Raw genomic sequence first — 12,053 nt, forward strand, 5'->3', positions numbered from 1 at the left:
CTTTTTTAAGTCACAGTCAAATCATCATTTGCAAGCTTGAAGACATCAAGGGTATCTGATCACTATACATTAAGGACTGCATCTTTCCTTTACACAGCACAGATCCCAGAATCCCAAAGAACCAGCAAAGTTTGGAAGAGGCTTTCAATATCACCCAGCCCCAGCCATCAACCCAAGCCACGAGAGTCACCCCTGAGTCATATCCCCAAGTGCTCCACGCAGATGGCTCCTGAGCACTTCCAGAAACAGCCACTCCATCACCACCATGAGCAACTTATTCCAGCTCCTGGCCACTCTTCCAGGGAAAATGTTTGTCGAATATCTAATCAGAACTTCTGCTGGCAAACCTTCAGGCCATTTTTGCTGGAACCAAGTAATTAGGGCATAGCATAATATTGTGACTAGAGCCCAAGCAACCTTGAACAAGGAATTATTAAAAAAAAAAAAAAAAATTGTATTACCTACAAGAAACTTGGAGGACTTATTTTTCTGTATTGCATAACACCATGCATCGCCTTGAGTTAAGTTGTACAATTGATTATATTTGATTTCCAATGGCATTCAAACCCTCTCTACATTTTCTAGGAAACAAAAAAAAATTCAAATTTTTGGTCAGTTTTCCTCATTAAGAATGTATTGCAATTACTGTCAGAGAATTTTTTATTTTCTATTCATATGAACTTCTAAAGGCAGGTTTCCTAATAATTGTATTTTGTCAACCACACTGGTGTTTCTAAGATTAGGACACGGCTACCAGCAGCTCTGAGTTTTAAGCCATATAAGATTAGGTTTTTCAGCAGAAATATAATTTAATTGTCTATCTGGAAAGAAATATAGCTGTATCTAGTTGGGATGGGATCTAGTTGCAAATAAAATCTGCAATTTCATCTTCACTTTAAAAAAATAAATTAACTATAATATTTCCTAGGTGTGTCCCACAGGGAAAACAGAGCAATAAAATGCATTCTTCTCTTGTCCTTAGGTTTACATCTGAAAAAATAAAAACGTTCTTGTGTCCATTGTCCCATTGTTTCTCTGCTAGATGAGATAAAGGGGGTATGTTCTCTTTCCCTTTGAAGTTCTACCACTCATCTCAGTGATAGAGGGATTTGAGCTGCGTATTTAGACAGCATCTCAACAAAAAGCTTGAAAGGCATTGTATGTGGTTTATGCAGCAGTATCCACCCTTCATTTATAAGTAAAAGATATCTTGTTCTGTTATGAAAGTACATGAATTATTAGAATGATCACTGAAAAGCTCACAATCATAAGATCTTTACCATTAGACTGCATTGTTTCTTATCAGTAGTTTTTTTCCTGTCCATGGGAACACTGTTTAAATTTAAACAACTAGCCATTGAATAACCATGGCAGGCGTTTTTAAGATACATAAGAATTCCCATTCTTCTTAAAGGCGTTAAAATTTTGCTGAGACATAGCAATCTGATTTATTTTATTAAAGAAAAGGCAAAGTGGCTCAATAAGTAATCTAAGCCTGGTATCAACTGATCCTCAAGTGTACTTAAAAATGAAACACAAGTCTGGCCAAAATTAATGTGTGGGAACTCACTCATTTAACAAATATAAGGAAATTAACTACTTTGCTGTACACTTCCTACAGTTCCCCCTTTCTTTCTCGGTCCCATTTGAGTCTCCACCTTCAGCACCACCACCTAAAGTGACTTTCCTGTCTGTGCACTCACATTCTCTTGAAAATCAATGATGGAAAAATTGCAGGGCTTACCCGCCAGGTGTTGATGCTGTCAGGATATGGAAAAAAAATATTGCACAGCCTGGTGAAGAAAAGTGGTGGAAATGTTCCTTGGCTAAAGCAAATTCAAATGTTTTGTCAAATCTACTTTTGAACAGTATGAAGAGCCTTTGTGGAACTCACAAAATCCTCAGCAAACTCCAATTTTATTAAATAAAAATTTAGGTGAAATCCTGAGTGTTTAGAATGTTCCTGTTGTCTAAATTACACTCCAGGATTTGTTGTATTAAAGATGAGTTTGTACACACTAATGGGAATTTTAAAAATGGAAAGAAATTTATCAGCATAACTGCATATATACTCTCTCCTGATATGAAATATGTTAGGGATTATTATGTTTCTTCTTTTTAATAACCTTTATTACTCTAACTTGAAATAGCTTTGGGCTCCCAAAGCACCAGAGATGCTGAACTATGATTACGTGCATCTAAGTACCTTCCATATATAACTCTAAATTGCTGTTGAAGGAGGGGAGAAGGGAGAGGAAATCTCCTCTGAAAATTAATAACATTATCCAATTAAAAAAAAAAAGAAATCCAAAAAATAGTAAATTGTAAGAGACTTCAAAATGCTCAGGTAGCCAACAAATTATCCACAAAAGAAAAGAACAATCTTTACAGACTTTGAGATAATATGAAATAGCAAGAGCTCCCAATTTTATTTACACGTATTTATTGTTACCAGAAGGATGGCTATGCTCATTAGAAGGAAACTAAAGCTGCCTCTCTGGGCTTGGTCCCCCTTTCATTTGGACTTGAGTGAGCAGAAATAAATGTAGTACAGCCCACCTATTCCAGAATCATGAAGTCTCTAAATCATACGTCCACCACACCTTAGACTGAAGATTCTATTTCAATGAAAAACAAGACTCCTCTTGGTTAATAATTACACAGACATCACAGGAAAGGGAGTGTTGGGGGTTGAGGGGGAAATGATTTTTTCCACCCTTTTCCTTTGATATATTGGAAAATAATGGAATAATCAGAGTGAAACACACAATTTGTTATCAAGGACTACCCTTTTGTCTCTATTAGTAAAGCAATTTACAGTAATAAATGAGCAACTGTAGACTGTAACATAAAAGAAGAAAACTCAGAGACACACTTTAGCAACCTGATATCTTGCAACACATTTAATTTTATCCTGTGTGAATGTGTGTTAGGGGAGAAGCCGCTGCCTAAACACTCTTAGACCATTCAAGAGGGCTTTGCTTTGAGGTATTACCAAGCCAAACTGTTCTCAAATATGAATATAAAAGCACTACCCTGCTGTAAACACAAATCCTGGTTACACTGGTGCACTGCTAAACCCAAAGGCATCGTGAAGTTCTGGTTCTGTGTCTCTGAGCTGTGCTTGTCGCTGGGACAGATGTGGTGGCCCGTTTGTGTCACTGCCCAGCCCCGGTGACTCGACTGGCTTTGCACAATACACTGCCTGTGTTATTTTGATTTCTTTTCACCTTTCACAGTTTTACGTGGAACACAAGCATAATGACCTCCTCCACCCGAGCCAGGTATTTCCTGGTAATTAATTAATGGCAGTTAAGGGATTTTAGATTTTCTGTTGGCACTCAACTTAATGAATTATCCACCATCAGGAAATACCCTTCCTACTTGTCCCATCTGCCAAATCACTAATTAAGCAACTAATGCCGAAAAGCAAACAGCATTTTATGTTGTTAGTTTCATGCATTTCAATTAAATTAATCAATTAAATCTTGTAGTGCCCAAAATCTGAGCAATAGACAATTTGCATTGCATAGCAGTGACAATTTTATTGGTGGAAACATACTATAAAATAACATAAAGAAAAATAAAAATGAAGCAATAAAAGAGATGGGCAACTCTGCCTACAGTGCCTGTCTTTATTAAATTAACTATTTACTACGGGTATATATAATATACTCATAAATGTTACTTATATCCAGCTTCTCACAATAGTTTTACAGCTAAGTAAAACTGCTAAAAAGCCAAAAAAATAACTGAAAATATCTATGTGTTTGATTCTTATTTGCTGAATATGGAGAAAGATGCAAAGAAAATGAGAGAGAAGAAAGAAAGGGAAGAAAGGAGAGAAGGAGTGTGGGGAAGGAGTTGAAATGTGACTCATTTTGAGGGACTAAATTCACAAAACTATTTTAAAAATGGAAAGCAAAGTATTTCTGTTCACCTTGCACATTAAAATTCAAAGATCAAATGGCACAGCCAGGATATTTGGAACTTCAGGACAGTGCCTCTTGGCACATGAGTCAGAACAAATATTTCAATAAAATAATTCTCTTGAGCTGTTGGTCTCCTATAGGAAATTCTCATACTCTACCATACACACTAAAAGAAGCAATCCCTCATCCAGAAATTATTCTATTTTAGATAAGTGCAAATAAATTTATTACAACAAAGAATGAAAGCATGAGCATTAACGCAGGCACCCCAACCATCCCATCCATCCCTTGTGTACCACATTGAAGACAGGAGGAAGTGTCCCTGACTGCTTGGTTTTGAGCAGCTTCTTCATTTCTCTTGCAGCTGGCTGAACTGGGCATCAGAAAAGATAGAAACTTGAACAAAACATTAATGTTTTATAGGAAATAAATTTGCTTCTTTTTGTTAGATATTAAAAGAGATTGCTTTCATAAAAACAAAATCAGTTTATGTTGGAGTAAGTCATATTTCTACAGCCCACTCACTTAAAGGAAATTAGTCTCAGGTCTCACTGTTGTAAATGTCCAGCCCACTTTACTTAAGCTCGGTATTTATGCCTTCTGCAGAGATCAAACCTAGTCTTAATTCTGATTGCCCAAGAGATGTGCTCAGCCATGCTGGGGACTGGGTGAGAAAATACTCAAAACTTCTTTTGATTTTCTAATGACCTTTCAGTCTCTTTCACAAATGTGGGACTCTTGAAAATGTTTAGCAGGACCAGCACTAATGCCAGTGATTACCTTACCTCAGCAGCAGCAGCCAGAGCAAGAACAATGGGAGCAGTTTCCGGGAATGATGAGGAAGCCTTTGTTTGGATTATCCCTTGGTGCAGTGACTGCCATTGTGCATCATCTGAAGCAGTAGGTAATTACTCATTTTTAGCCTCTGTTTCTACAATGTCATTGCAACAAATGAAACTTTCATAGCCTTAAAACAGACCCCCATCTCTTGCTTCAGCATAAATTTTATAAGAGAAGTTAAAGAAAGATGTTTGATGTAATTCCTTTCCAGGTTTGCAAAAATGGAAGATTTACCAAACATTACATGTTTCCATCAATTATCCAACATTTCAAAAAGTGACATCTCCTGCTAGAAAAACTTTTCTATTAGATTGCCTTAATTAATTGTAAAAAATACTTTTTAAGCCCAAATCACCTGTTCTTTACATGCTTTATTAGTAGGAGCTTGCAACAGTGCCCAGGCAGTCAGTGAAAGATCTTGAACTGGAGACATTTAATGAACCAAGCTTTTACTATTTTTCATCAAATTTAATAGATTTTTCAAGTTGCAATGGAAAAAATGAAGGGTTGACAACACACAATTCCATTTCTTTTAAATATTTTTCTTTTCATATTTCAGAGAGATTCTCAAAAGCTGTTGTCAAGACACTTTTTACATTTCAGCTGAAATAGAAGACAAACCTCCTTTTAGCTTTAGCAGCAGTGTATTTTTATTAAACCTAAATTCTCTTCAATATTCTGCCTGTAATTTTATATTTATGCCTTAGCTACAGGTCAAGCAATATTTTGCAGCTTCAGTAACAAAACCTCTGAGTCAGTGGAATTGCATCTTTTGGAGCCAGCAGGTACTAAACACGTACTGTAATAAGAACCAATATTATGTTAAGAAACAAAGTTGATATATAGGATATATCAATATTTAACAATTTTGCACTATAAAGGCTAATAGGCATAAATGTAAGGTTGGACTACAGTTACTTATCCTGTTAAAATTAAATCCCATGTTTCATTTCAGTAACCGAACCACAGAAAATGCCTCTGTCAGAACTTCTTTTAGTGTCAAAAGTCTGCAACCATCTACTTTTTTTCTTTTTTAAAGAAAAAGAACCACTATGTCCTTCTAGATAACAAATTTCACCTTTACAACCACCACATGAAAGTAAAGCTACAATTAACAGAAGCCAAGTTTTAAATGATGCTAGAACTCTACATACTTCTAAATGAAAGTTCTTAATTTCAAATGTATTGGAATTCAATTTGGGGAATTTTTAAATGCACCCTGAGCAGCAAGGTTTTATTCAAGGCATTTTTACTATTAGGTACTCTAAAACTCATGTTATTATAATTCAAAGTCTTATTATTATGACTAGAAAGTGAAGCCACACACAGAATAAAACAAATGTCTGCATCCCTATTTCACATGACCACTGTCCTACTTCCATCCCAAGACTACTCTGATTTGCAGCAGCAGCAGCCAATGGCTCAAAAGAACTGAAACTGCGGGAAAAGAGGATGAAACATCTTGGCCACTTTTCTTCTGAAGATTAACAAGGCAACCAAGAGAACAGGGAAAGGAGACGCCATTGGCGAGGTACAAACGAGTTCAACTTGTCTCTGAGGCACGGGTACAAAAAAAAAGAGAGGACATTTAGCTCCAGAAATTCTCCCATTTACATCAAGGTTGCATCTGCCTCTGCATCTAGTACAGGACTTTATAATAAAATACATCAATGCCAGAGCTGACAGTTTTAAATTCCCATGTTAAACCAACTTATGTCCAAGTGTAGGCATGTGAATGAACCCAGATTTTGTTTTTCCTTTCCCAGCTTTAGAGAGAGATGTCAGGACCCAGAGTATGCAATCAGCACATACTTAAAGGCATCCCACACCAGGTGCCAACATTAAATATGGTGACCTACAGCAATGCTTTCCTGAGTCTTGCACTGTCTGTGCTCACCCTCAAACCCTTGCAGGGGGCACCAAGTGCATGTTGCCAGGACTGTGCATGGATGATTGTGTATCCACTCCACCCATGGGCTCTGAGAGGGCTCCCATGTGAAGCAACATTCCCTGGATGTTTTCAGTCCATGGAATGTTTCAATAAATTATGTATGTTTTCAATTCAGTTAATTTTCCATAGCATAAGTTCAACACATGATCTATTGTGGCTGCAATGAACAGGTGTGTGTTTTAATCCACTACAATTGCATGATTTTTAGATGGGCAGAAACACACAAAGTCGATATAGAAATAAGCAGCAAAGCAGTGGGACTGAAAACCTGTGAAATAAGGACAGATACCCCCAGAATAATAGTTGATTATCCACTTCTTTAATAAATGTATACCAAATATAAGATGTTTGTAAACGAGAACCATTCAACGCCAGAATTCATGAAGGTGCTGGTGGGCTGCAAAACCAGTCTACACCACTGAGCCAAACATTACATAATAAAATAATAAAAAACCCCACAAGTGTACACATACACACAAACTTCTTTGCTGAAAAATATCCTCATGGTTCCATGCTTTCCAGAAGGTAGCTTAAAAACACAGTCCCAGATCTTTTGGATCAGCCTGTAGGACTTCAAGGTCAGAGAAACAAGCTGCAATTGGAAAGGGTGTAATGAGGTAAGGTCATGAAAAATGAATAGGAACATGACCCAGCACCACAGAGCAGTGAGGTACAAAAACAAACGGGATGGGAAGGCGCCAGCCAGCATGCTTTCCTATCTAATCAGCTGTGGCTCTGATAAAGGAGGAAGTAAGTTAAGGGAGGGAGTCTTCAGCACTTAAAACAATCCCCAAGATTCCATTTCTGCACTGGTAATGTAGTGTCTTTAGGATGCAGGCCAAAAGCATAACTAAAAGGAAGCTTAGCAATCACAAATTGTCAGCTACATATTTGTTCATGGATAATAATGACCTGTTTGAACCAGGACAGCAGATATGGCTGCTCCCAAGTTGCCCAGCACGGCCAACACAATGCTGCAGTCTCTGAAGGCTCACTAAACAACATGACACCCATCTCTACCCTGGCAGGGCTGTGCAGGTGCACTAAAGCACCCACTGCCGTGCTGACATTCACACTTCAGTTCTCCTTAAACATGCAATGACATTTCAAGCACACTGTTCTCATTCGTCACTTTGGGTAACATTCACACGGTCACTCTGTTCTCCGAGAAATCTGACTAAATCCGAGTTGGGAAGAAGTAATGTTTCTTCAGATTTCTCCAAATGTTGTGAAGAGATCTCAGATTTAATTAAATTAAGAGGTGATGAAGCCAGCTTACTGCAACTACGCAGGTGAACTCAGACCTGCCATCCACTCTGCATGAGGAAGCAGAGGCAACAGAAGCCTCTAAGACCCTGATATACATTTGCTATTCTCTGTGGTCTGGCATTCAAAGCAAACTGATCAGTAACACATTTCCATGGCTCCCTTCCTGTAGTTTTACTTTTGTAACAAGAAAAAGTGAGTTTGAACAGAAAAAAATCCCAGCAAATCTTGAACTGTAGAGACTAGCAAATGGAGAAATCATTACTTATATCATAAGCAATTTCATTGTTCCTCGGTCTTCCTAATTTGCATTTAATTTTGCAATTAATTTTTCCCTTGTCAGGTACCAGATGTCGTGTTTTGCTACACTTATCTCGTATTTTAATGTCTTTACCCTCCTGTGTTCCAGACAATCCCTGATGTTATTACTGGCGTACTGAAACCCAGGATAGTTACTATTGCCTTCACTGGGCTGTCAGCATAAGCATATATATTATTCAGATGATAGCAAAGGTCTTCAAGATCATTTCTTATTTCAATTATGTCATAAAAAGGACAATATACATAAGCTTACCTATGTGCAACTGAAGTGTTTCTAGACTGCTACTATCAAATAAAGAAGGCGTAATGAATGACAGAAAACGTTTGGGTATTTCAAAGACTAAATCCCCCTTGTTTGTGAACATTCTTGCTTTTTCTATATAAGGCTTGTTTTAAGATTCATTGTCTCTTTCAATATTGCTTATCAATCTGAAAATGTATGAGTTAATTGCATGTGCTGTTTCTGGGTGTCAGTTTTTGAACCAGCTGTGTGCTTTGGGAGAGGCTGATTTCTGTTGTCAGGGAGCAAGTTGTTTTGTTTCTTGTATGGAGAGCGACAGTTTTCTATTGCTGTACAGATTAAATAGAGCAGTGAAAAAGAATAGTCCATCTGTATCCTCAACCTTCTCTCCCCTTATTTCTAAAGATATCCCTTTGCTAGGATCCTGTGCCTATTACATGACTGGTTTTGAAGAGGAACAACAGCCAATTGCTTTCCATCCCTCTCAGTGATGCTCTCCTGCCAAATTGTCTGCATTCAAAACAAGAGGTAATTTTACCTGAGCTATTGCAGTTAGCTCTGCATCTCATCCAAAGACACAGAATTACTATCTGGAGTAGGCAGCAGGAAGCTTTCTCACGGCCCTCCATGATCTCTGCCTCAAGAAACCAAAGGTGAGCAGCTAAGAAAGAAGGGAACTTGCAAACAGAACTGTTCAAATGTCCTTATGCATATAAGGTTTCTCTGGGCAGGCTTTTTTTTTTTTTTTTTTTTTGAGAATTCTTTGGTAAATAGTATATTCAGTGCTCTGCTGCATTGATTCTGAGCAGCACTCCAGAACAGAACTGCAATGTATTTGAAACAATTGCCTTGGCTTTGATTCAGTAATTACTTTAATGAGAAAAGTGAGCTGTTTATATTAAGATATCTTGCTTACACAAGACAAGCTGCTTCACCACAGCCAGAATTCATTAATCATTATTAAAGCTGGTAGACAGAAAATTACAGGCTCCAGCTTCCCAGGATTAGGTATTTTTTAAAGGCTTTAAAGCAAAGTAACTCATTCATTTACATACAGAGCAAACATGTTCATGATCATTGATTTAAAAAACACTAATGTATTTGCCTCTTCACCTCTAAAAGCAAATGATTAAAAAAAGCTATTTGAATATTTCAAAATTAATGAGAAAGGTGGTTCAACTGAATACTCCACTAAATTCTAGATTATGTTCACATCCCAATAATTGTCTTCTGTTGTAGCCTGGATAAAAGCATTCTGAAATGAGTTCTGTGGTTCGCTTAGGTCCATGTGATCCATTATTATAATTTTATACTCAAGTGTAAAACATCTTTGGAAAAACAATCAACCTGACAGTATTTCACACTTCAAAATTACTTAAACATGCTAGAACAACAACAAAACTAAAATCTAGACAAGAAAAAAACCTTTAAAAGTTTATAATATGATAAATAAAAACATTAGGAAAAGAGCAAAATAAATGGTTTTATTTCTTAATTACTTTTAAGGCTCAGTATGAATTTTAAGATGACTTGCTGTAAATATTTACTTGAAGTGTAAAGACAATATTCATAAATTATTAGGCTGCATGTGAAGCTGCTCAGCCTGGCATTCCTTTTTCAGCAAATGAGCCTCTCCTTTCACAGAGAGGATTATGAACTGGGAATTATCCTGGGAAAGCCTTGCTCATATGTTTTTGTTTGTTGCTACAGTCATTTTATTTATTTTTCTTTGTCTTCCCAGCCAAGTAAATGACTGTCTTTATTCTGTTCTCTGGACCATTTCACGACTAGAACATCTCAAAATATTTCGACAGCAGTTATTTTTTTCTTTCTTCTTATTATAGGGGAAGGAGGAGTCCTAATATTCCTTAGAAACAAAAGAGAAATTTCATAAACTGGAAGAGAAAATTTCAGACTGTCATGACATGTCCGTACAAAGGATGTTTTGAACCAGACAAAAGTCACTACTGTTCATATTCTGATGTCTTCATTATCTCAAACTAGGATGGAAAATGCACAAGAAATAATAGCTTTTTCCTCTGAAAGGAGATTCCTGGAAAGTAAAAATCAGGCAGTGAAGAATGACAGCTACAATTTCCAAACTTCAAACACATGGCATAAATCAGCCGATGTGCTGGAAAGCCAAGCTCTCCGCTCTGGGAAAGGACAAGGCCAGGCAGCGGAATAAAAATCAGCCACAAACCAGGAAACAAACTTGCTTTCTGCCTCTTGCTGGATTACAGGATGGGGTTAATTGTCATCAGAAAATGTGGGACTGTGAGGCACTTCCTCATGCTGTAAGAAAGGGTCAAATCAGTTGACCAAAGAGGGAAGCAAAAGAGTGAAGTTTCTTTCATAGCTGCTGGCTTCTAGCACATGTGAAAAAGAAGTCAGCCCAAAAGAGCAAAGTAGGCTGGATTACTGAGGCACTGATGCTGGGGAAGCCTTTTCACTCTGTCTCTTATCCACTAGAGCACTTCTTCTACGGTTTGTGCTTCCCCAGAAACTGCGGGGAGACACTGTAAAGCCTTCTTGCAATAATCACTCTAAGCTTGTTATTATTGTCCACTTTAATTCATATTTACCAATCAACTGTTCCTTAAATAATGTCTTGCCCCAAACAAACTGGTGTGATTCTACAGCCTGCTTCTGAATACCTTTCTTGATGAGCTCCTCCTGGTTTAAAACTTTTCATCACTACAGGAGCTGATGTATTTATTCCAAATGGCAGAAATAATGGCAGCTTTTGGGATTATAATCTTCAAAAACTGTGCTCAGTAACTGAGGTTTTAATGCTTGCAACCAATGTGTAACTATGCCAGCGTTTCCAATGATATGCAATTTATGTAATTTTTGGAAAAGAAACAAAATCTACTGTCACTTGATTTACTGCTTTCCTTGATAACCCCTTGTCTATGCAATTAATCATCAGTCATGAAATACAACCACAAGCTACAAATAATGTGATGCAGACACTTCTCCAAGCATATAAGTCACTTTTCTAACAGTAAGCTGTTGCTTGGTATGAGTTTTTTTGGGCTTTTCTGAATTAGGATAAAGAAAATACAGGCACTTGACCTGTCAGCCAAGAGGCCGTGGAACCCTTGATTAAACAGGCAAAGATGCAGCTGGTCAATTTGCTCTTCATATATTTCAAAACAAATTAGTCAAAGAATTTATTAAATAACAATTGCTTTGTGACTCTTTTCTACATTATTTTTTCCACATGTGCCTTAGCTGTGGTTCCAAAAGGAGGCTTTTTCCTCAACAAGAGCACATCTGCTCCAGGGACCTATTTCTCAACCAAAATAACAGCCCACTATAAGCAGCATTAAAATTAATTACTATGTAAATTATTCTGTTTTGACAAATATGATTTAATGAGGGGAATAAGTAGTTCTCTAGAACTAATTGCTTCTTTGTAAACAGACATAACTTTCATTCAAACCAAACATAAAAAGAAGGATTAAATCTGAATACCTAATTTTGATTTCTCATCTAA

At 37.1% G+C, this 12,053-nt stretch overlaps 1 long non-coding RNA gene across 4 annotated transcripts in view; it reads right to left on the reverse strand.

The window, feature by feature from the left end:
* Positions 1–464: 464 nt before the first annotated feature.
* LOC120755196 (uncharacterized) overlaps positions 465–12,053 on the reverse strand; it is a 73,492-nt gene continuing 61,903 nt past the window's right edge. For 2 of the 4 annotated variants that reach the window (XR_005701679.2, XR_005701678.2), the window contains 2 exons: positions 4,718–4,824; positions 465–581 (listed from right to left, as the gene is read on the reverse strand). This is a non-coding gene — a long non-coding RNA (uncharacterized LOC120755196). Of the gene's footprint in view, positions 582–4,717; positions 4,825–7,223; positions 7,316–12,053 lie in introns of those variants that run through there. The other 2 variants (XR_009208045.1, XR_009208044.1) reach the window with 1 other exon arrangement.

This window comes from Hirundo rustica, chromosome 7 (assembly GCF_015227805.2).
Source record: "Hirundo rustica isolate bHirRus1 chromosome 7, bHirRus1.pri.v3, whole genome shotgun sequence".
NCBI lineage: Eukaryota > Metazoa > Chordata > Aves > Passeriformes > Hirundinidae > Hirundo > Hirundo rustica.